The sequence below is a fragment of the Cydia fagiglandana genome, chromosome 13 (genome assembly GCF_963556715.1).
Source record: "Cydia fagiglandana chromosome 13, ilCydFagi1.1, whole genome shotgun sequence".
NCBI lineage: Eukaryota > Metazoa > Arthropoda > Insecta > Lepidoptera > Tortricidae > Cydia > Cydia fagiglandana.
The window spans coordinates 10237382-10262695 of NC_085944.1; the positions used below are offsets into that span (position 1 = coordinate 10237382).

The following is a 25314-nucleotide window of genomic DNA, read 5'->3' on the forward strand; positions in this document are numbered from 1 at the left end:
AAGTGTTGAAACATCAAGTTAGCACGTCTAATGGGACATCATAAAATTGTGCTAAGCTGTTTACTATAATATAGTTCGTTTTTTTTAGCATTAGAAAGAACTTGCAAGAAGGTAAGCGATTTTGACATGTCTTTTAATTGAAAAACGCTTTTTAAAATTAAAAAACTATTACTGATGAAAGCAGAAGAATATAAATGATCGTATTAGATTCATAATTGTTACATATTTGCCGTAACTTATTTTTAAAATGTGTTTTTCAATTAAAAGACACATCAAGATTGTTTACCTAATTTCTAATGCTAAAAAAAACGAACTATAAAATATGTTCGCGGTACACTGAACTCTGTAGGTATTTGAGCAAGAATTGTTTCAATGAAGAATTTCTTTTGAAATTGGAAGCGACCTTTTTACGAGGAGGAATTCGCTCGCGGACCATTAAACGCAACTTTAGCTATTATCGAACAGATGCTCTCCCTTCCGCGGTCAAATAAAAACAATGTTAGGCGCTGGCGTAAAAATATATTTTTAGATATTTAGCGATCAAGTTATATGTCACGTTGTAAACATGTGGAAATATGTATTTTAGGGCAAAACGCATACCAAACTAAACTCAAGAACAATGAAAGCGTGTCACGTTTTGAGGAAATTGTATACAAAGTGATCAGACATTGCTTTTGTTATTTATAGCGTGGGGTCAAAGATCGAAATGCATAAAATCCAGGCGTCCTTTTAAAACTACCAAAAGGTTCTTCACACAGCAGTATTTATACATAAATGTAGGCTAAATATTTTCACGCATTAAACAAATATGTACTCGTAAATCTTTTCCAAATAGGCGCCGCCGGATGACGGGCGGAACGAGCTAAATGTAATGTAGGTAAAGTAGTCAATCGATCGTTTGAAGGGAACAAAATCTTCTCAGGAGCGTTCCGGCAATTGAATGTTTAGCCTTATCCGGAGAGGGTGGGTCGACGCTCCGCAACAATGGAGTGATAAATCAAGTATGGGCCGCGCGTGCCGGCGGCGCGCGAGCGCTGCGTCCGGCGCAATAAGATATTCAAAGGTGCCGCACTGGTGTTGTGGCGGTGGCATGCCGCGTTGGCGGCCTGTCAAACCGTCTCAGGTTAAAATAGACATCCACCGAGGTATTAGCGCGATGACTGATGCGTCGACGAGCAATAATAGCGAACCGCCGACCAGAAACAAACGCCACAAATAAACCGGCAATAAAAATAAACGACAGCATTAGTCAACGATGTCAAAATAAAAATTAGAATATTAACACGACCCGAACATTGAAAATTGTCTCGCTGTCGAGACAGTTTATTTTCTGAAAAGAAATTTTAAAGCTCATTTGTAAAAACACGAGTTTAATGGGTAGACTGAGCGAGAATGAATTATTTGTTGGCTTTTATTGTAGTGTTGGTAGATAGCTACGTAAAGCAGTTTAAAGAATAACTTTTAAAATAAATTAAACGTTGGAATTTCTGAATTAATTATATTCAAATTACGAATTCAAAACAGATAGCGAAACATAATCTTGCGATCCCAGCCCGGGGGGCCGTTTTGCTTGCCTCCCGTCGTTCTGCGAAGGGAGAGCCGGAAAAATGGCGTGATAGCTTCTCGCTCGCCCCTCGTTCGAATTTCTAATACTTTGACAAACTTTTAATAGGATAGAACTTGAAATTCAAGGAGAATTCCGTCTCGCAGCAAATTTCAAACAGCGGTTCGTAACGCGATCGTCGGCTGTGACTTTTCTTTTTTACGTTACGAGCTTTCCCGTTCAACGTTTAATCAATTTGAATAAAAACTTTCTCGAGGAAAGTATTAATAACTAGTTGTAAACTCGAGAGAAGTAACCGGCTACTTAGTCAGGTAAGCTTTATGAAGTACCCTACGATTGTGAGTAACCGCTCGTATAACTGTTTTGATATTTAAAAACTTCGAGTTTTACATTAGGTTCCATACCTTATTAATAAAAAAAACTAAAGCCCCATTTTGACGGTTCAAGAACTCTTTTTTTTTAATGTAATAGTCAGCAAACGAGCAGACGAGCCGCTTGATGGGAAGCGGTCATCGTCGCCCATGGACATAAGCAACACCACAGGAGCCACTTGCATGCGATTTACGTTATATTGCGATATATCCACTGAATTCATTGTACACTGTAATTTAGCAATGTATCGATATTGCATCTGAGTTCTTGAGCCGTTTAAATGGGGCTTAATCTAAATTTGCTTAAAAAGTAGTATTCATTTGTCAATGATCTACCAATACTATTACCTACATATTTTCTTTATGACAATTATGATACGTGAAATCATTGTATAGATGCTTGATGAGAAAAGTTACCTACTCTGTGTAGAGGTGTTGCTAAGTAGGGGGAAAACTATTCCCTGCACACGACTTTCTTCAAATGTATTACCCCTCCATGACATCGCGAAAATAATGTAGTACTTCAAAATAAAAAGGTGTTCTACACCAATACAGAATACATGATGACTAGATAAATGGCAATAGCGGCCGACATAACCGTGCGTCCGGCCCGCGAGGATTTCAAAGGAATAGCACAAAAAGAGAAAGACTCCATTCGTAACGTGTACAATGAGCTCGCCTTGCCCTATGAATAATTCACAATGCTACAGCAACTTATTGTCGACTCCCACTACTGCATTTTAGCTTTCGGTCTGTTTGCTTTCCTCACATTTCGTTTGTCGAGTAACTTAACGAAATAAGGAAAACAAATAAATCAATGAAATGTTGATGGCAAATGTTTGTTCAAGTGCTGTATTAAACAATGCTTTGACAAATATTACGACGTCTAGCTAGATTTATTCATGTAAACAAGGAATGTCTCATGAATACATTGTACATATATTATGCGTCTATATTACCTATCTGGCTTCTAACTCGTTTTCCTGTACTTAATTGGATATTTGTAAACGTAAATACATTACACCTGTTAAGGCTTATACTTATACACCTAGATAGGTACATTAAGAAATTAGGAGATGTATATTTCGCATGAGAACTAAATTTTGAAAGCCTTAATAAAAGATGCAATCACACATGAATAATGTAATACAGGAGTGAATGTTTAATGTTCATGACCCGAATACAAGCCGCATACAGAATTTGGTCGACTATCCATGCATAGTAAGAAGCGTTGCGTACCAAGTAGGCAGGCAGCTTACTAGACTTAACTATCCGTACGTGACGATTGCAAAATAAGAGATGGAATACATGCCAAGGAGATACCGAGGAAATGGCGCTACAGTTGTGATGACTACTTAGACAGTCAGACAACCACCTAAATAAGGTCTGATGCGACAAGCCCATGGGAAAAATAAAACTAGGTCGTGTTTGCATCGTCTGAGACGCACGGCAGCACATGGCAGAGACTGAATTAAGTACTGAAAATCATTTTGTTCCAATTTCCTTATACCTGTATAAACCTTTCCACTGATTGAGGACCTGACGAGCTACGGGAATATTTAGGCTAATAGTTAGGATTTTTTGAGATTTCTTAAACTTCATACACTTTGTATTAGCTATTACCATCAACAAAAAACAAGCTTGTCTCTTCATTCCACGAAAGGTAAGGAGGGTGTGACTTGTATTGCAGCATAAAACTGGTTTCAATGTAGAAACCAAATCTGTGTAATTCTTCCAATAGCTTCTCGTGTTTATCGAACGCTTAAATTCCAATAAATGCGTACTTTTATAAAAACGATCGTAAATAAATAGGTTATGAGCTACAATTGTTATAATTGTGGATCGTGTAATCGCTGATAATTGCCAGCGCTCGCTCGTACTGGGTGGTTCCCATTCCCTAGCATTACGGAAATATAGAACAAGATTTAAGTGGGCTTTATTACCGATGGTTAACTGATAAATTATATTAACTACACATAAATGGTGCTTGTTTATGCTAGTTTATTTAGTTAGAATGAAACGAGTACCTATGCGATTTTATTAGGATAGGTGTAGGTATTCAGCAGTAAAGGTGGTGAAAACATATTTAGGGTAAACTACATTATTTCTGTCTGACTTACATATATTCCTTAACCTCTCCAACTCCACGTTATTCATGTATCCAAAACTATACCTATACATTTGAAAAATGTTGCAGTGCACATTATAATCTACCACAGTTTTGAAAAAAAAAAAGTAATTTTGCGCCTGAGTACTTATTAGCGTATAAAAATATGTAATGCCACTTAAAGCAACGACACTAACACCTATTTTTTTAATACCCAAAATCTAGACGAGAGGGAATGTATGTCGTGTGTTGTAAATTGATATGTCGTTGATTGTGAAAACGCGGTTGTCAGAAACAGGTTTCCATAAACTTTATCGAGGAACAAAAACAATCGCGCAGTTTACGAGTGCATAAAGGAAACAATTACAACATGATATAATTTACGTTATCTATAAAAACGTGGTGATAAAACGCTGCATTATGCGCCTTGCACCGAGCCGGTGGAGCCGGACATAGTCATTTATTAATTTATTAACCTACATGACTTAATAGCACCTAAATGCTCATACTCATGTAGGTAGCATGGTAAATTATAAATCAGAATAATATGGACGGTTGCACTTAAGTAACGACTATCATTAATTTGAGAATGTTAATCTAACAGGTAAATAAAATGAATTTTACTAACGACACTTGAACTAATACCTAGTAAAACGTAATGTAGATATTGTGGATGTGTTTTTATAATCTTCAAAGCATGGATTTGTTCGCAAAAAAGAAAAGAGAAGGCACGAAAAAGAGCTCCTATAAATTAATGAAACCACTCAGCGCTAATAACGACACATTGTCGTTACGCCTCTACGAAGCCGAAGCATTTTCGCTATATGCCGGGAAATCTATGCTATCGGCTACGGCGTAGCGCTACGACCGTAGCTTAGCAGGCCATGCAAATACCAAATTCTTTACTAAATCTTAAGGAGTATCCCTCTCAAAATATGAAATTCATATTATTGAAATATGAATGTTATATTCGAACGATTCGAACTTTAAGATAACTTAATTAATATATCTAGAAACGATATGGATTAGACGTGTCATGTGTCAGTGTCAAAAGTTTTTGTTTGAAAGAAACGTCACATTTGACACTGACATATCTAATCCATATCGTTTCTAGATCTTTTAATTGACGTATCTTAAAGTTCGATTTGTGCCGTAATTACAAATGTATCTGTAAATAGTTTTACATAGTTCATGAATGAAACACAATGATTTGATTACATTAAACATTATAACCTACAAAAGATGTAGGTTATACTGCATTTTCACGGATGACAGAACTAATGTAGCCCGGCTCGGCCCCTCGTTGATTCGAGTACAGGTATAATTACTCCGCTATAAACATTCTGCCGGTATCGTAGTATAATAGCTCAGAACTACGCGCGTTTGCGTTTCAAATGTGTCGTGACTAACGGCAATAACGATTCTATTAGTTTTTTCAATGTGAATAAGTGTAATACCTGCCTGCGATCTGTTGGCGGATTTTCACCTTTTTATGTAAAATGAGGCATTCTCTGTTATGCAAATGAGTGTTTACCATGGCAGAGCTAATAGCTAATGAACCTCATTAAAATACTTAAAACAGCAGGTAACTACAGTTAATAAATACAAGGCTCATTGTTATGACGGTAATACTGTTTAATGATTGTTACATGACCTACATTCGTACACTACTACTACAAAAAATCATTTCGTAGTATATTTACTTATAAAAGTAGGCTACATTGATAGTTATAGAGCAGACGCAGAGCTCAATAACTATAATAGTCAGGTCAAAATATCTCATATTTTTGTAAGGGAAAGCCAAGTTTTTCGCTGGATAATCAATTGCAGTTAATTACCTCGTGATGTTAGCCGTTATAATATATAATTATAACATTAATTTATTCAGCTATGTATGCACAAATTTGCATAAAACAAATATTTTTTAATTAGAGATTAAAGTTGATACCTGATGTTCAGTATCATCCTTAAGCGCCGAGATCTCTTTTCCTTCCTTTTCCGTTATGGAGAAGACTGTTGTCGCCTTCTCTTTTTTCACTCCTGTCACCGCTCCGCTGTTGCGGTCTGCTTTCTTTCTACCAGTCTTTTTCTTGCTTTCTTTCTTGCCACCACTTTCAACATTGCTTTTAGGTGTATCTTTGATCCTCACTATGGCTACTGTTGCGACAGCTAATGCGCAATAATGTTCACTGCACTTTTGTAACTACCGAACAACATCAATAAAACTGTAACACTTTATTTCATTATTTTGTGCTAAACAAATAGATAGCTAAAGCTGATATTTCACCTTAAGAACACTTTTATAAGTTTGCAACTACACAAAACTTTATTTCACATCACTTATCAAAACAAAGTCGTGAATGATGAACTCAAAAATATCACTGCAATCCGTGCGCACTGCAATCCAATGGCGAGTGTTCGATGCGAGGTGATCCGATGTGGAAACAAAAATAAAGACGAGTCGCGATACTATCGGAGACAAAGAAGATGTTTGTGTGTAGGTCGGACATATAGTCGGGCCGGCGGCCGGGACGGGAGTGCGGCGGGCCGCGAGGCCGGTCGGCGGCCGCTCCCCTCCCCACGCTCGCGCACGCGCCCGCCCGCCCTACAAACTGCCTGAGCATTTCACACTACACATGTAAACGGCTTTCGGAAGCTAATACCCACCTACATGCCGATAAAAGAAACCACTTGAATAAAATTTACGTTCCATATTTATTCTGTTGTTGGCTATGAAAGCAATGGTATTGTCTTTATATCTTTTTTTATTGAAATATCGTAATCTTAACGTTAATATTTGTATGCTAATGCTTCTATATACTTAACGAATTGATAGTTATACTAGTTAACTTGATAATATACACTAATATTAAAATTATTAATATAATTTTGTCTCATCATCATCGAGTGGAAAAACATCTAGTTCTAAGACACGTATGACGTGGTAAAGGCTAGTAAACGTAAAAAAATAGATACCTACACTACATACCTTCATATAACCACACTATCCTAAATTGACCAATCATATTGATTGCCGATTATTTTCACTTCAGCATCAATTATTGAAAGTAAATTTATACAATTAGTACCAGTTAAAAACAATTAACCGCATAAGTAAGTAGAAGATTGATAGCGGATTTCCCGCAGTCGGCTGGTAATTCAACCCTGGCACGGCTGCCACTCCGGCTGGCTATTAAGTCATTATTAATTAACGGTAATTACATCGAGCAAATGTTTTACCTACACGGCAAATTCCTTGTTCAGCTATTAAGGCTGTAATTTGGCTTTGTAAATGCTAGTGTCAACTTGACTGGTAATGTTTTTGTGATATTATGGCGGTTTGGTTGTTACGTTGATATTTGTTTGTACATTTTAATTATAATTAGTTGTATTTATAATTAATAATTATAATAGTATCTACTAAACTATTAATTTCAATTGTAGATAAAGTATTTTCATTTAAGTAGTTTAATATCTAAGAATGAAACAGTTTAGAGAGTAGCGTTAAAATCGAAGTTTTCGTTGAAATACCTAATACTGAAACCCTCTCATTGTCCTTCAATGTGACATTAAAAACGTTAAGTACGAGCGTTTTCCACGCAAATAACTAAGTTAAATTATTCTATGAATGTAGTGTCAACTCGAACGTTTATGTTTTTACGAAGAATTATTATATAAACGTAATTTATTTGCAAGTCGTCTGGTTATTTATTTGAAATTTGCACAGATGTAGCTACGACATTAAAACGTTCACAGAAGTTGTAAACTGGGCGTAAACAGCTCTTTATTGTCCGTTCTTATTGTATAAATGGTGCTCATTATTTTTGATTGTGCGAGTGTTTGCTCTCTTAATAAAATAAATTAAACATAATTAATGCGGCCACAGCCAACAGCTGGGTAATCAAAGCTTAAGTAATAAAAAAACTTTATTCCTTGCAAATGGGTCACGCCTTGAAGTACATTATAGAGACAGCGCCTGTATATTACAATTTTAATTTGCTTTAAGCAACAGTTATATTTACAGCTTCGTAATACATAGTTATCTATTATCATAACGACTTTATCGTTAAAGGGTTTGAATGGAATAATTAATTTAGCATATGCCTTAATTAGTTTTTAATGACTTTATCAATTTAATGTAAATTACATTCAAAATATCATTGTGGCAACTATTAAACTTGTTAATGAACTTAAAAAAATCCCATACGAATTAAACCAACTCATACATAGAGACCCTTTCGACTTAGAATTTAATGAAACGTATGTATTATTACTGTGTATATGTATTATTACTGTGTATACTCGCTAATTGAGGCTAATTGAGTATATGGTAGTCTAGTGAGTGTAAGTCTTGTGATGTTTTAAGACTTTTTTTTTCTAGCCTATTTGAGTGTCCCACTGCTGGGCAAAGGCCTCTCCCCTTAACTTCCATTGAAGACTTTACAGTAAATATAATTGCTTACCGGCTTACCTGCTACTTACCCCTTTCCATTTTTTTTTTACTTTATTGTTGCAATTGGCAACAAAACTTTAGACTACGAAACAATAAACAACCTTTACTTTAGGTATTAAAAATTTAGCATCAGTTAAATTCTAAAAATAAGTAATTAGTTCAGCACAGGTTCAGTGGAACATGCAAATATAATTGCTGATTGCCTATTTGCTTAACTGATGAAATTAAATCATGCCAAAAGGGTAATTAAAACTGACGAAGGGGAAATAAGTAATAAACTTATTGTTGGTTTCAGCGTTACTTCATAATCAAAGGCTTTAGTTTCGTGACCAATAATTTGTTATAGTCATATACACGGTGTAACATGAGTAAACCGAATAATTTTAACAGTGTATTCCTGATCATATTTAGAGACAAAAATGTCCTATAAACTTTTTTGAAATTCGCCTAGTTTCAGCGATATTATTAATTAAAAAAAAAATAGTTTTTATTGTTACATAGTGTAAAAGGCCTTTTTGATGGTGATGTTGCTGCTATGGTACGTAGTCTAAATATCCTTATTGATAGATGTCAAAAAGTGACAAGTAACACTTTGCAAGAAGTAGGTTTCACGAAAAAAAAATGTAAAAATCAATTTTAAGTGACAAGTTTACCAATAACATTTATTTTTTATGTACAAATACATTCAAAAAATTGAAAAAACAAAACAAAAAAGAAATTATTTTTTGGCGTAATTGACCTAAACTTAAATTACATTTTTTACTTCTTTTGACATCAGAAATGCGTAGTTAAAATTATTCGGTTTCCTCATGTTACACCGTGTATATAAATAAACCACAAACAATGATGATGAGATTGATGAGCAAATGTTCAAAACAATGTAATTTCAAGATCGACATCTTTTTTTATTACTACGAATTACGACTGTATTAAAGAAGACGCAATAAAATGTATTCAGGCAAGTAATTTAGAAATATAACAACAAATTAAAAGCGCAACCAGATAGATGAGTCTTAAGTTATAAAACGTTAAACTTTATTACTACAAAACTTCTTTGACGCCATAACAACAAAACTTTTTAAATTATACCAACTGCTCGAAACATAACAATTACTTGTTTGATGTTTTATCTCAATGTTTCAAATGGCTTGAAAACTTTAATAAATAGAAAATAAAAAACAAACGAGGATAGTTTATATTTCGTAAAATTGAAATTCCCGGACGGCGAGTGCCGGAAATTCGCTAGAGAGCGACAGCAGGCTGTTTATTTTTTCCCGCTTTTGAACGCAATAAAAACAGGTTCGTATTTTTTAAAAACCTTTAGCTGTATTTCCATATCAGATTTTATACATTTTCCACGTGTGAATGAAAACGTAGAATTGTTTTGTGCAGTGAGCGTGCAATAACGAATTAATCATACATTTGTCGGCTCTTTGTTGGTCAGTAAACATGCATAAACACGCATAGTTATAATTATAATAATTAGTTACCGATAATTTGGTTGTTACGCTTGTTAAACATTATTCTAAATTTCAATAGAGCCCTCGTATAATTTTAGTTTAAATTACATTAAATACCAGGTAAACTCTTTGATGGGTTAATTCGTGTCACCATTACCGACGAGGTTGGGTAGTGAGGTAGTTAGTTAGGTTAGGCTAGAATTAGGTCTGCGGCCCTCGAAGCGGCAGCTCCCGGCGTTGATTACGCAGATTGAAATCGTTTCGCCCCTCGCAGCTTGTTAATGATGCAATAAAAACGACGCTTATCGATTTAGCCGCCCGTTAATAACGCTTCAAGGCATAATAATTTATTATCCAAACAATGTTGCGTCAGGCCATGTAAATTACAGTATTCCGCGGTGGAGTTATGTAACGTTGAGATTTGTTAACCGCCGCCTGTGGAGTGACAAAAGTAATTAACACTTACGATACACTTAAGTGCTGGTTTACGGCGCTCGACCCTCGGGGCCTCGATCTCTAATGAGGGAGAGAAAATGGCTCCCCCGATAATGATCGCGGCTACGTATTTAGCAGTGATTCGACTCTTGTTGTTTCGAGCTTCATTTTATCCCTAAGGCCGTGTAGTATTTAATAAAGCGTAACTAATCTTTTCGTTATAAGTTTGACTAAAACTTTTTGTTGTTGAGATAACTAATATAACTTTTCTCGTTTTACAGGTGCGTTTTCCCGCATGAATTGCCAACAACGGCAAACAGGGGTGAAATGCGTACACAGTATTGGGAGTCAGACAGCGACTGTGGGATTTATTTCGAGCCTCATTCAATTTGCGGTGAACGTATTGTTGAATTGCGTTTTTGTATCGCTCACATTTAAGGGTATTTTTATTTACGAACGTGAATCCTACTAACATTTAACTCCAGATTTTTTTCTGGGTTTAGTTGAAAGCTTTTGTTTATTATCATTGTTTTCATTATCTAGTGTTATTTTTAAATAAAATACTGAGCGAAGAAAAATACAAAAAACATACAGGTACTTAAAAAGGTAGGTCGATACATGAAAACAAATGGAGCGATGTCAATCGGGGCCACACATGTCATACAAACATATTCAGAGAGCGGCAATGGCAGCCTCATACTTAGAATTGCAATGAGGATAAGCTGAAGTCCCGCGTGTGAATACATTCGACACGGGTATAAATTGTGTTTATTTAGATTACACGGCTGAATCCTGACAATGTGATGTGTGGTGGCATGTCGTGCCAAATACCAATCAAGCCCAGGCCAAGTTATGAGTGCTTTGGAGATTTCTTACTTCGTACAAAGACATCTTAGCAATGCAATAAAAACATTACTACGAAACAAGCAGTCAATTAGATTAGCACGATTAAGTGCTCAGCTACAAATGTTTTAAAGCGCTCAGATGTCGAATTAAGAGCGGGACTGCGAAGCAGTTTCCAAGTGCTCGTGTAGTGTAGTGGCATTCGTAAAGGAGTTGCAATTGGTATTTGTGGTAAAGAAACGAGCGAGCGGAAAAACGGTGAAGCGTCAACAGTACAAAGGGAATACCCGCTGTTCCGGATTTCTCTAAAGCTGGAGTAATCTCGCACAACGTATCGTAGGTACCGACTACAATAAAACCCCTGTATCACCCACCCACTCCCCTCCAGGCGAAAACTCCACTTATGTATATTTTTAAGTATACTAAACATTTGCCTTTTTAGCTTTCTTATTGTATTGTAAGATAAATAAAATGTTTTGTTTTGCATGAGTAAGAAGAAATAGAAAACATTTTTTTAAATTACTGCTGCGGCTTATTGGAAAAGGCATAAAGTCTACTTTTTTCCAAAATGCAGATACACTAATTAACAAAACGTAAATGAATATTTCCTTATTTCACACACGGAATCAAAATTTTTGTTTTTTCAGGAAAAATATAGAAACCGGTAATCATTTGTTTCTATTAGATTTTAGTTTATATAAAAAACAGATTTAATATAAGTATTAATAAAGTATTTATTTACATACTAAAAATATGATAAAAAACGAGGGCCCAAAGGTCAAATTCGAATTACAAGAACGTCCTCATAAAAAAGAAGATCGATCTGCTTTTCAATTATGTTACTAATTTATTGAATATTTGAATTGATACCTGAGCAAACTCAGTTTCACAAATTGTGTAGTTAGGGTGGAAATTAAATGGGAGGCATGATTTTAACGTCAGTCGCGGCGGAAGGGGGCCGCGGGTGCAGGGAGGTGCATTTGACGATTCAGTGAGAGGCGACATAAAATTTTCAACGACTGCTCCGAGTATCTGTCGGCATTATCTAGCCGTTTGTGAGTGCTCTGCCGCTTTTCATATCTTTCAAATAAAATTCTCAAGTGTAACATTGTTTCCGGTCGACGGGCCCGACGTTGCAGAACTATCAGATTGTTAGTATCAAATTACAATAAAGTCTATTGATATATGTACTTGTAACTTCAAGATATTTTAACGACAATGATTTAAGCTTTGTAGTTGTTTTCCCAGTCAAGACAATAAATGCACTTGCGTTTTGAGACAAGATTAATACCAGCGCAATAGTAATGTATTCTCGTTCTGAATAATATAATTTAGAAATTTATTTTGTGTGTACTGTGTATAAATAATATACGAAATGTAATATAATAAAATGATAAGGACGTTATGTCTTCCACATTGTTCTACGATACATTGAGCTAATCTAAATGTAGGATCACACGACAACATAAGGTAAAATCCCTAAGCAGAGATTGTAAACACAACAGACGTTCGACATGGGAAAACATTTCGATAGCCATATTACTGCGGTATCGAGAAGCGCTATATGTTGCAAGGAGTCGTCGGCAATTTTAGAGGGAGAAAATGTAAAAGGAAAACGTAATAGCTTTATAACTCCGTCACAAAAAGAGAATTAAGCGAGCAAAAAGAGCGAGTGAGAGTAAATATGGCGACGGGAGCGAGTGGCGAGACAAATAAGCGGCTGTGGAGCGCGCACGGGGACGGACGGGGGCACCGACAATCTCGTTATAGATGTGAATAAATAATGAGTTAGCATTAAGCTCGCCTTTCGCGCAGAGGGGGCGATTGCCGAGTTGCCTTTGTTGTCGGCGGTGTTTACTGCGCCGGGGATTGCGCCCGCCGCAAGCCCAATTTATTCCGCTAATCGAGCTCACCTCGCTCGCCGTAAATTAATTAACTTCGACTTAACCTCCGCATACACCTACAAATTGTAAAGGATCTCAAACCTCAAGTTTACTTAACATTTTTTATTAATGTTTCGCTTGAAGTCGATTAAGATCTCCTGAAATATAACTCTATAATGGCGATGACGGTAAAGTTTAATTTAGTAACTGACGAATGTTATTCGTTTACGACGCGATTAATAAGCGGCAATAAAGTTATTTTATTTTATTCTGCAATAACACACGCGATATATCGCTGCGGGCCATTTAGTGGACAATAAAATAACAGGAAATACATTTTACGAACAAAGTTTCACAATAATGATAATAATTAAGTTTGATTTGAGACCGAAAAGTAAATTATGTGGGTTAATTGAGTTTCAAAGTGTCGGGTTGTTGTTGTTTTTTCGTGTGGGGACATCAAAGCGTTGTTGGGATGGTGGCCCGCCCACGGCCAGGTGGACGCGTCCGACGTGCGGAATGCACTTGTCCGGTGCCAACAGACGGGACATCATTCCGGCTGCACTCGACAGCTCCGATCAAACCACTCGGTGGCACGCGAGTTATCTGTCACATGTCACGCCGGCTGAATAACGCGCGCCTAATGACAAACTTACAAGGCGCTATCTTTCATGTTTATTAATATATGCTGCTTGGAGATAAACGACCAGAGTTTGCAACTGAAAATAAGATAAAAAGGGAAACATTTGCTATGACAAAGCGTATTGCTCAGACGGATTTTGTCAAAGCGAAGAGAATGCGAGCTTTGCGAGTGAGATTGAATCGAATGTCATACATAACGCAGTCCGCCCGCTCAAAGGGAGTGTAATTGCGACCTGGCGGCTCCATTTAAAATGTATCCGTGCAAATCTGCACCACGCAAAGCGGAATCTCTCTCGCTGGTGCGTCTCGTTGGCCTGGCCGGGGTTGAATGAAAGCTTGGTCTTATAAAGATTTAGGTTTTTAATGATTCATTCGTCGAAGCATTTAAGAACCAGTAATTGTTTGAGTAACCAATAAATAGTAACTATCAAACAAACGTATATCAATTAAACGAACATTTAAATAAGTATAATAACTAAGTATAATAACGAACATTTAAATAAGTAGTCCATTAGCGTTTGATATAGTAACGTAACTATGTATTACTAATTCCAGCGTGTATTTTGGTTTAGGCACATTGTGCACCGCTGATCGCAAATCGCGCGTTCATCCACTCGTGTCGCGTCCGCGATCGCACCGCGCAACTTGGTCGCTTGCCAGACGCTTTGTTTTATCGCGAACGCGAACTATTTGGCATCTTAACAATGTTTTTATTTAATGATACAGAAAATTCATACAAGATTTCTCAATCTGTCAACACAAACGACCCGATCTCATTTTGTTATGCAGGTAATGTCATGTATATATTTATAGGGTTACATAATGGAGAACAATGTTTAAATATTGTGACATTTAGAATGTCGCTTACAATATTTCAGAAGCATTTCCGCCGTGTCAAGCGAATGTGTAAATTGAATTCTCCCGTCTTTCTTCAACACTTTGGATAAAAATGAAGCAGTTAAATAAGTGACAGCGCCGGATAAAAACAATTTATAGTACATAAACAAACAATGGGTCGGCGCGTCATAACAATCCACAGTAATTAATTACGAGTTAATGCGTGCGCGAGCGCCACCGCCGCGCCGCCGCGGTTACCGCAAAGCTGAACATATATTTTATTTTCCCGCCGTCATAATTTATCGGGCCCTCGGGCATGTCAGCCCCTTCACTACGCCATCACATGTTATTTAATTGTTGAAGTTTATTATAAAAAACGTGTAGCTGTCTATAAAGCGAAATGTAATAATTTTAAGCGTCAAGGAACGGATGGCTATTATATCGAGTTCGTTAATAAAATAATAACGTCGTAAAAAAAGGAGCAACAAACCGAAAGAGATAAAGAGAACGTAATAAAAACAGTGCAATTTTAGGGGTATTTTGTCGAGGTTATATCCATAAACTGAACGAAGTGAGGGTGGGCCGCCCCCATCCCCCGGCGCTCGCGGCGGAAAGTAATGAATAAACTCGCCCGGGAGATTCCACCTATTTTATTTAATTTTACATTCAAAGTGATTACCATCCTTTAACAAGCAAACTGATTTGTCTATTGTGCTTCGTCAAAAGCGTTCATAACTCTGTATATTAATGAGTATTAAATTTTAATATTATTTTCTCAAACATGCAATGAAATATTGATGTTATGTTCCTTATAATAGGCTGCGAAGTATGACGTTTCAGGTGCGGCTAGGACAAAAGGTCGTTAATGGAATTTCATACACATCTTGCAGGCCTAGGCCGGCAAAGTCCTCTTTTTTAATTTTCATTTCACAGATATTTGTGACACAGCATCGTGGCATTCATCCATAAAAAAAAACTAGAGGCAGTATTTACTTTATGGTTCGTAATGACACTCTGCCACTACGCCTATAAAAAAAAAACAAAAAACAATGTTTGCTATAATTTGCAGTTTTATTTGTATAAAATCAACATAAACTTAATAAATAATACATTCTATAATTTTAAATTATAAATTTAACTACACAAATAAAAACATTTAAAATATTTCATCTAAACGTTAGCGGTAAAACGGTCTACTCAAACACGCGTAGTTATATGTTTTAAATTGTTATGGAGGTAAAGTTGAAAAATATTCATTCTGTTTTATTGGATTTATGGTGCGTTGTTGATTTTTTGACTTTAATATGAGTTCCGACGAAATAATGAAATTAATATTAATTGTAATCGTAGGTTCGTAGGTGTTGGAATTGGCAGCGTAAGCAGAATTGATTTTAAATAACTTGCTGCCTCTGCCGCCAAGTCAAAGACGAAGTATGTATATGGTTGCTTATGGTAATTTTATTATTTGAGAAACTAAGAAAAATGGCTTACAGTTTATTAGAAACAGTTTTGTGGCATATTTTAAATGAATGTAACTACTAATTCGTCAACACTGTGGAAATTATACTTATTTACTCCATGCATAAAGCAACGATGTATGTGAAACATGATATCAATATGAAAGACTATGTAAACTTATGTGAAGAAAACGACAGTCAGACGGATACAAGGCGAAAAAATCAAAGATACATGAAAATATACGGGTAGTAAAAATACACGACTCGTGTAAAACATACGCGTGATAATGATATAGGTACGTGTTGGTTATATTTTGGGTGTAGTTTACTTTTAGTTTTTTCTATAAATAGAACGTGGGTTTCGTGGATTTTTTATTTTATTTATTTCATTGCATGTTTGAGAAAAGCACTATACATACCTCGGCGGGAAATGGGGTTGCCCGCGCTCAGACCTATCCGGCCTCGCTTCGCTCGGCCGTCTATATGTCTTCGGCCGGCAACCCCTTTCGTCCCGGCCTCTGTAGTAATGTACTATTTAAGCTACCTACCAGTTACCAGTACCAGTACATTAAACACATCAACAGTGATTAATTAAATTAAAGTTACATACGAATAATAATACCTACCGACTTAATATAAAAATGTAAATCGGATTGCATGAAGTAGAATATAAAATCTTTTTAACATAAACTAACCTTACTGATAAAAATATGCGGAACATGAAAGCTTGAAAGAGCTGTAGAACAAAGGCATTAAAGCGAATTTTCAGCTCGCTCGCAAGGAATACAGGAAAAAGCGACGCAATGGCACCACTAACTCATTTTGTTTGCTCTCCGTATAAAAATGTAGTTTGTTTCTGAGCGTTTGCCGAGGGTTGGAGGCGAGTGTGGCGACGCGTTATTACAGCGGTTCCCGTAAGGCTTGTTCGTCGAAAAATGAAATTCTTTCTTTTATTACATACCTTCAAAGTTTGCTTTGCTAGTGGGACAAAGTGGAAAAAGATGAAAAAATCACTTGATGACTTGTTCCTGCTTCTATTTTCTATTGTACCCGTAAAAACACCTGCATTTCAAGTTTTACACTTTCTGCTAGATAGAACCATAGTTTTAAAATAAGTAAAGCTAAGTAGGTGTAATATGATCAGTATTGTAGATAATAGCGTATTAATTAGTTGTATTAAACTACAGTATGACTTGAGCGCCTATCAAATTCAATGGCTAGCTTGGCTTTATATTATGCATGCACACAACATAACATTAATCCTTCCCGGATTTTACATAGCAACATGAGCCGAGAGTGAAGGATAAAAGGGGAAAGTAAGCGAAACGGCGAAGAGCAATGAGGCGATGCATAAAGTCGCTCCGAGACTTCGTTTATGCTTAGTATAAAACGTATAAAACAACAAAGTGGTAGACGCATATCGCCGGCGTAAAGAGGGGAGTAATCCGACAACGATCAGGGTCCGGGCGGGGTAGTACTTTAGGGTCCATATAAAATAATGATCTGTCCTAGCACATTATTCTGAGACAGCTTGCGAGTTCGATGTTAAATCGAATTTTTAAGCAAAATGGAATACTTATTGGAAAAAGCGTTTATAACTACAAAATGGAAATGTCAAGAGCAGATGCTAAAAGGAGGTTCCTAATATGGACGGTGTTGATGTGAGGATTTGTGAGGGTCTACCAAATAAATTGTTTATAGATTTAGCACAATTTATCATTGTCAACTAAGTTAATGTTATAAGCTTTGACAAATTGATAAACGTAATCCGAAGGAAATGTTTTTAAAAATATTTTTTGTAATTTAAAACACGTCTCTCACGCTGCCATTCAAAGCAGAATTTCATAAGCATCCTTTCATAAATTTCGATAAACGTTTACAGATAAAATCTCTGAACACATAATAATTTGTCAAAAAATATTCTGTCGCCTGAGAAGCGCAGTCGCGGGTCTGGGCTGAACAGAACATACGATTATGTAAATTAAGATGAGGGCATATAAAAGAAAGCGTGTCACAACACAACGCGCGGAGGCGTAACGTAAGTGATCGGGCTCGGTTCAATAGCGGCACTGTAATAAGATAAACATAAGGCAAAGATAAAAAAATCCGCGTGTTTCAACATATTTTTATCGTAGTGCTGACTGCTCCGTATTTTTTATTACACGTTAGTGCTTATAAAGGATATCATTAACTTATGATAAGTTTGTTTTTATATGACACTATGTCATGGCAGCGGAATAGTGAGGATGTTAAGTGCAAACACCTTTTTTTTCTTGATTAAAGCATGAAACTTGGCACAGTTGTTCCTTATATCAAATAAAGCCGATTTCGATCGGTAGCCCGAAGGAGCCCCCCCTCTGGGGCCCGAGAGGGGGGGTCAAAGAACCGCTCCGCCCGGCTTCATTCTTAAAATTCTAACAGGCCCCGTTAAGCTAATAGGTCATATTTGGTATCAATTTCGGATAAATCAATAACGTAGAATTCATTTCTGATATAAAAAAAATTGCAATTTGTAGAAAAAAATTAAAAAAAAATTAAAAAATCAAATTTTTCAAGTGTAATGTTTATTTTTTATTTAGTATCAAAATTAAACTGCCTGGTTTTTCTACATATAAAAAATATGAAAATAAAGCCTATTTAATGCAGATTTTAAAAACGTAACTTGTCCTTACCTTTATTAAAAGAAAATTGCATAAAAAAAATCTTATATCGTCTCGCGCGGTGAATATCTTTTTACCGACATCGGCATCGTTATGGACAACATCCGAAGTACACACTCTGGAGACCGATTAAATGTATTGTTTGTTGTTGTAGATCCTTTATAGATCCTATTATAAAGATAGAAAAGTGTACAAATACTATTTTTTATGTGTCGTTCAGTAAAAAAAGGGACCTAGAAATAAATTATCATAGAGCCTCGCGTTTGTATAGAAGCATACTCGTATTTAATTAGTGTAAACCACTCCATGGACTCCATGGTCGCTATTCTCAATGAATAAGAAGTAAACTGTAAGTATTATTAAATATTTTTATTACATTATACCACACTTTAATTTTGCGACTTGTGTATTAAAAAAACAATTCCTTCCCCCGGCACATGAATGCGTACATTTCATCATTCACGTATATAATATATGTCAGTTTCAACCATATTCTGGCCACAGCAGGGTTGTCAGAACAGTTTGGAAACAGTCATCTGCTCCTTGCTTCCATTCCCAAGAAGACAGACTGAGCAAGTTTAAAGAGGAACTAACGTCTGCCCCCAAGCCCCAAACATATAATTCTATCCTGATAAGGCTGCTTTTGTTTCAATAGTCTATTCAAGTAAAGAATTATTTCAGGCATTTTTTTTATTATTTAGCAACGGCTTTATCAGTAAGGTATTCACTTTACAAGGCTATTTCACATATCATCATATGAAGTTATAATAAACTTTTGGCGAATGTTATTTATTAGATTTACTGATATTGCTCTATCCTGTAGGAGCTTGAATCCTTGTATCGGCCAAGCTAAAAAGGGTCTATGCTTATATCTCACTTTTATACACCATATATTAAATGGGGAACCCGGTTCAAATCCTAGAAGGCATATATTTGTGTTTATCGTGAAAGCTTGTTCCTGAATTACCTATGGATGTTTTGAGTGTATTTATCAAATACATATTATCATATATATATATATCATCTAGTCTTATTATCACAAGTCTTATTGAGCTTACAGTATTACAAGGTCGATCGAGAGAATGCTTGGAATACGAGTAAGACTCCTGGTGTTTCAGAGCCCGATAGATATAAGAGTTAAATTTACCATGATGATAAGCTTCACTTATAACCACTGATATTTTAGTGAAACTCATTTCTTTAGCACTAGGTAAATCATTTTGAGACACTGTGTTGACAAAACTTCGAAGAGTTATAAGTCCTTATTTATGCCATCGCGAAATTGTGTAGAGAAACATGTTATAAGTAATGTTCCTCGTGAGATTCCGAATACTCCAAGAACCATGAAGAGTCCGATTCATTTCATATGATGGCCCTAGTTGCAGATGCTGTAAAACAGTCATTGCAAGGTATTGATAAGCACAGTAGACATAGACGATGTAGTTATAGCAGCTAGACTAGATTCATGCGTACGAATATTTCCCCAACTACAGGATTTGTGGGCTCACGTTGACACAGTGGAAAACTCAATTATATCACATGTCACTCCATTGCATCCACAATAGGCCAGGGAATTCTATTTTTAAGCCAATAAAATTATCTATTCTGTAAGCTACTTAAATAAACTCTTTTATTTACCCTAAAAGAGTTGAAGTCTTACCCCTGTTTCGAGCATTCAGCTGAAAGGGTAGAAAAAGTGAGTTCGAAACATGGAACCTGTTCAGAGTTCAGCCATGCTACTACAAGGATCCAAGCTCTTACAAGATGGAGCAATAGCGGTGGCTAAAAGCATTCCCCTAAAATACTAAAATGAGATATTATATGTTCGGTAATAAGTGCAATATTGAAGAAGACAAGTTACACCGGGATATTGAAATGAAGAGTTGTATAATGTTATACCTGTTCAAAAGGGAGCCGTATAAATGCCTCATTACGCGCAGTGTACCGTGTGGTTGATGTTTGGGATCAGACATTAGTTCGTCGTCAAACTTGCTCAGTCCGTCTTCTTGGGAATGGAAGCAAGGAGCAGATGACTGTTTCCAAACTGTTCTGACAACCCTGCTGTGGCCAGAATATGGTTGAAACTGACATATATACGTGAATTATGAAATGTATCCATTCATGTGTCGGGGGAAGGAATTGCATTAATACACAAGACGCAACATTAAAGTGTGGTATAATGTAATAAGTAAGCAGATTAAATAATACTTATAGTTTACTTCTTATTAATAGGGAATATTACGCAAAACTCTGCGTAGGTAGCGCCACTACCACTATCTGTCAATCACTAACAATCTGGGGGTCACTATATACATATATTCGATAAAGAGGCAGATAACTTAATTTCGATTTTCGCTTTTACCGATAGGCCCTGGTTAACAAACCGCCTTGATGCATCAATGTCATATTTTATTGTCTGTGAAAACTTGTCAAAAAACAGTTTAAGGTACAGTATGTATAAGTTAGTTTATGAATTTACTAGAGTCGGTAGTGCTGCACTTTGGCGGCAGAACATTGCAGTAATATCCCCTATTGAGAACAGCGACCATGGAGTCCATGGAGTGGTTGGCACTAACTAAATACCTACGAGTATGCTTCTATACAAACGCGAGGCTCTGTGATAATTTTTTCCAAGGTCCCTTTTTTCACTGAACGACACATAAGAAAATATTTGTACGCTTTTCTATCTTTATCTATCTACAACAATAAACAATACTTTTAATCGGTCTCCAGAGTGTGTACTTCGGATGTTGTCTATATCGATTCCGATGTCGGTAAAAAGATATTCACCGGCGCGAGACGATATAATATAAGTTTTTTTTTTATGCAATTTCCTCTTAATGAAGATATGTAAAAGTTATGTTTTTAAAATCTGCATTAAATAGGCTTTATCATCATATTTTTTCAATGTAGAAAAACCAGGCAGTTTAATTCTGACAATAAATAAGAAACAAAAATTAAACTTGAAAAATTAGATATTTTGAGTTTTTTTTTTATTTTTTTCTACAAATTGCTAATTTTTTATACCAGAAATGAATTCTACGTTATTGATTTATCCGAAATTGATACCAAATATGACCTATTAGCTAAACGGGGCCTGTTAGAATTTTAAGAATGAAGCCGGGCGAGCGGTACTTTGACCCCCCCCCCTCTCCGGCCCCAGAGGGGGGCTCCTTCGGGCTACCGATTGAAATCGGCTTGGTTTGATATAAGGAACAACTGTGCCAAGTTTCATGCTTTAATCAAGAAAAAAAAGGTTCGACCTTTTTTTGTCACTTAGAACCCTAGCTAGAATATCTTTACGTTGATACGAGACTGGTTTTTTGGATATTTGTTTGGAATTTACAATTTGAACGATCATGTGGTTAAATACAATTTGTTGACTTTGTATTATGTAAATATGTCTCTCTGTAAATGTTTTATTGAGGTTGCGCAAAATATAGAGGATTTGTATTGTATTGTATACAATTACAACGCATAATATATTTTTTCTACTCGTGTACTTTTATCTGTCATTTACATAGTCACGAACGAACATATAAGGGCATACATTATTAATACTCCTTAAAAGTCTATAGTCTATTGCCCAAAAAAGCACTTGTGTCGTTTTAGAGACATTACGATACGGTAAGCTAGTGTACATTGCTACCAACGTGACAAACGATGGAATGCATACGGTTTTTATAAAAAAAAAAAAACAAATTTGTACTGAGTTCATGCTACCAACATAATAAAAAATACTTTTTTTGGTATCATCACTATTGGAAGGTGGACTTCTAAGGCCTGTAAGACACTTATACCCTACAGCACCACAACCCTGGTGAGGTGCGGTAGTGTGTAACGGCTTTAAAAAAAACATAACCATAGACATTACTCGTTTGTTTTTACGTTTCCCGCCTTTCCCGGTAATTTCTTGTTCTTTTTTGTGTTACTATTTGTTTAGCGTTCATAAAAAGTGTTGAATATGGACAATTAAAGAGGACAACATTGTTTCTACACCTGAAGAAATATCCGCTGCAGCACAAGCAGCGACCGAAAATTTGTTGCCTAAGCACTAAATCGCAGCACCTATACGACAAATCTTATGAGAAGTTCATGGCGTGGAGATTGGAGCACAAAACTTCGTCATTCTCTGAAAACGTCTTATTGGTGTATTTTCAAAGACTTTGGAAGCTCCGGATCAGATCTATCTTTTAAGCAAGGTTGGTATATGTTATAATTTTTTTTGATTTAGGGTACACAGTACAACGAGCTATATTTATGTACATTTTATATTTTTGCATTGAAACTGAATATTATTTAATTCTCCTTTGTCTTGTTACAGGTTGCAGTAATATTTGGTATTATGGGTGCTTGTCGCAGAAAAGAGCTACATACATATAGTAATACCTACTATCCAAAATTTACATTGACATTTTCATAAATAAAATTTTGTTTATATTTTTTTGTATTTTATTTAATATTGCCTACTCATAGAAAAAGCATTGTATGCAACGTTGTATAAGTAGTCAAAAAATGCTCATGGCGTATTTATTAACAATGTTCGCCTTCGGCTCACATTGTTACCCACGCCACTCACATTTTTTGACCCCTCTTATAAAACTGTTGCATAAAATACTATTTTACTATAATTAAAACAAAAAAAAAAACGAAAATGTTTCAATTATCATAGCGGATTGAAAAGCAACGAGTTGCAAGTAGTTAATTTTTGCTGTGCCAGTGAGTTAGTTAAACACGGTAAGTAAGTTCCGTAAGAGCTGTCATGAATACTCTATAACTCTAAAATTATTATGGATGTTGAGTTTAATCTAATTATAACCCAACTCAGGATTAACGAGCATTAAACGCTAAGATAACAAGTCGGTAAAATGATCTCTAGCAGTAGAAAACCCGCTGACAAGTACTTCGGCTCGAGTCTGAGCGCAAAATGTGATGTGAGTATTCACTCCGCGTTGGAACGAGCAATTAATGGGTACAGCTCAGAAAGCTCTTGCCACCGCACACACACCGTCGCTCCATGTAAAACAGAGAATCAGTGAAGCGAAGTGGGAGGGCTTGCGAGTGTATTTAAACACCTGTCAACCCCCTCGTCTCTACGGGTCGACTAACTTAGATTACTTTATAATAATTCCACCAAAACTCACCCCAGACGTTAACTATGCGTCTACATCTTAAGACGATGTCGTAAAGTTAACTAATTATTAATGCTCGAAGGGCGGGGGAGCGGTGGAGTGTATTCGACTACTTTATCATGTCGCCGTCGCATGCTTGTTTTTCTTATTTTCCCGTGCCACTAACGGTCTACAGCAATTTACGACATAAATAACGACCGCTGAAACTTGAACCGTTACAAGTCTTTATCTTTCTCCGGCGGAGACGGCTGCTCGTTCGCTGGCAACAGACGTACTTTAAACATTATTTAACGCTTGTAAAGATTTACCCGCAAGTGAATAGCTTAATAATGAACTCTAAACGAGTTTCTCATAAAGGCAACCGGCCACAAATTGTATGATTATGAGATGTCATTCCCATGAATAATCTTATTAGGAAACAAATCTGTCTATTATAAGAACAAAACACAACTCGTAAGTAAGGAAATCCAATTCACGGGGGAACAGAACATTTCTCGTAACAGGAAAACGTCCGCTGATACTCGAACAGAGCCAATTGAACTAAGAAAGAGGCAATCGGAAACCGAGAACCAATTGGTGAGCGACCGCACGCCCGTGGACAAGTTAGCTCTCAACACCTGCTTGAATTATGGCCTGCGATACGATAAAGTGGCTGAATAAACTGTAGTGAGCACACGGTTCTGGAGTTGTGTTTTAAACTGGTGCTGGGTGGCGGCCTGGCGGTAGGGGTGTCGAGTGAACTTAGTTTATTTTGAAATACTAGGCACCGAAAAAGTTACGAGTAGAGAGAAATTTGATGTTACATATATAAAAGTTATTATTTGATCCCTTAGTCTGACAGCTAGATTTACTTGTTATGAACTCTGTAAATGTAATTTGTAAATGAAGATAATAAAGAATTGATAACTTTTGACTGTAGGTATTTATTATTTACAGCGGCTTGATGATAGATGCCATTCATGAATATGTAATTGTTTTAGCCCGTGTGGTAAAATATACCCTGTACAATGTACATACTAGTGGAGCATAAAATAAAAACTTGTTTGAAAAACAATTAAATACTTCAAGTTTAAAGCTTTAGGTTAGTTCTTTGTTCGTATGATTCATTCAATTTAAATAGTGTTTAATTTTATTATTAGGTATTCAATAAAAATATTCCCCTTAGTTTAAACCTAAGCTCCTCTTTTAAAATGTTTAATCTATGATCCTATAAATCTAATAATAAATAAGTAATCTACATAATGTACTAGTTATTACTAGTACTATTTGCAGTATGTCGAATAACTGTCACAATTTCACAAGCGGAATAGGTGTCGAGGAAATCAGAGCACATTAAACAAGATCCCCAAATATTAGCCAACCCTGTGCAGTGTGCATGTAATGTAGGTCGGCACAGATACAACGGCGAGGGTGGCTTGTAAGCGCGTGTCATGTGCATTATATTGGGGTAAGTATATAATTTGAAGTAAA

At 36.1% G+C, this 25314-nt stretch overlaps 1 protein-coding gene across 9 annotated transcripts in view; it reads right to left on the minus strand.

Annotated features, from left to right (window-relative positions):
• Positions 1-25314, minus strand: part of LOC134670251 (fibrosin-1-like protein) — an 83424-nt gene that overhangs the window by 11169 nt on the left and 46941 nt on the right. The window contains exon 1 of one of the 9 annotated variants that reach the window (XM_063527989.1): positions 5991-6658. The exons of the other annotated variants lie outside the window; for them this stretch is intronic. The gene's annotated coding sequence lies outside the window, so the exon portion shown is untranslated. Of the gene's footprint in view, positions 1-5990; positions 6659-25314 lie in introns of those variants that run through there. 9 annotated transcript variants of the gene reach the window in all.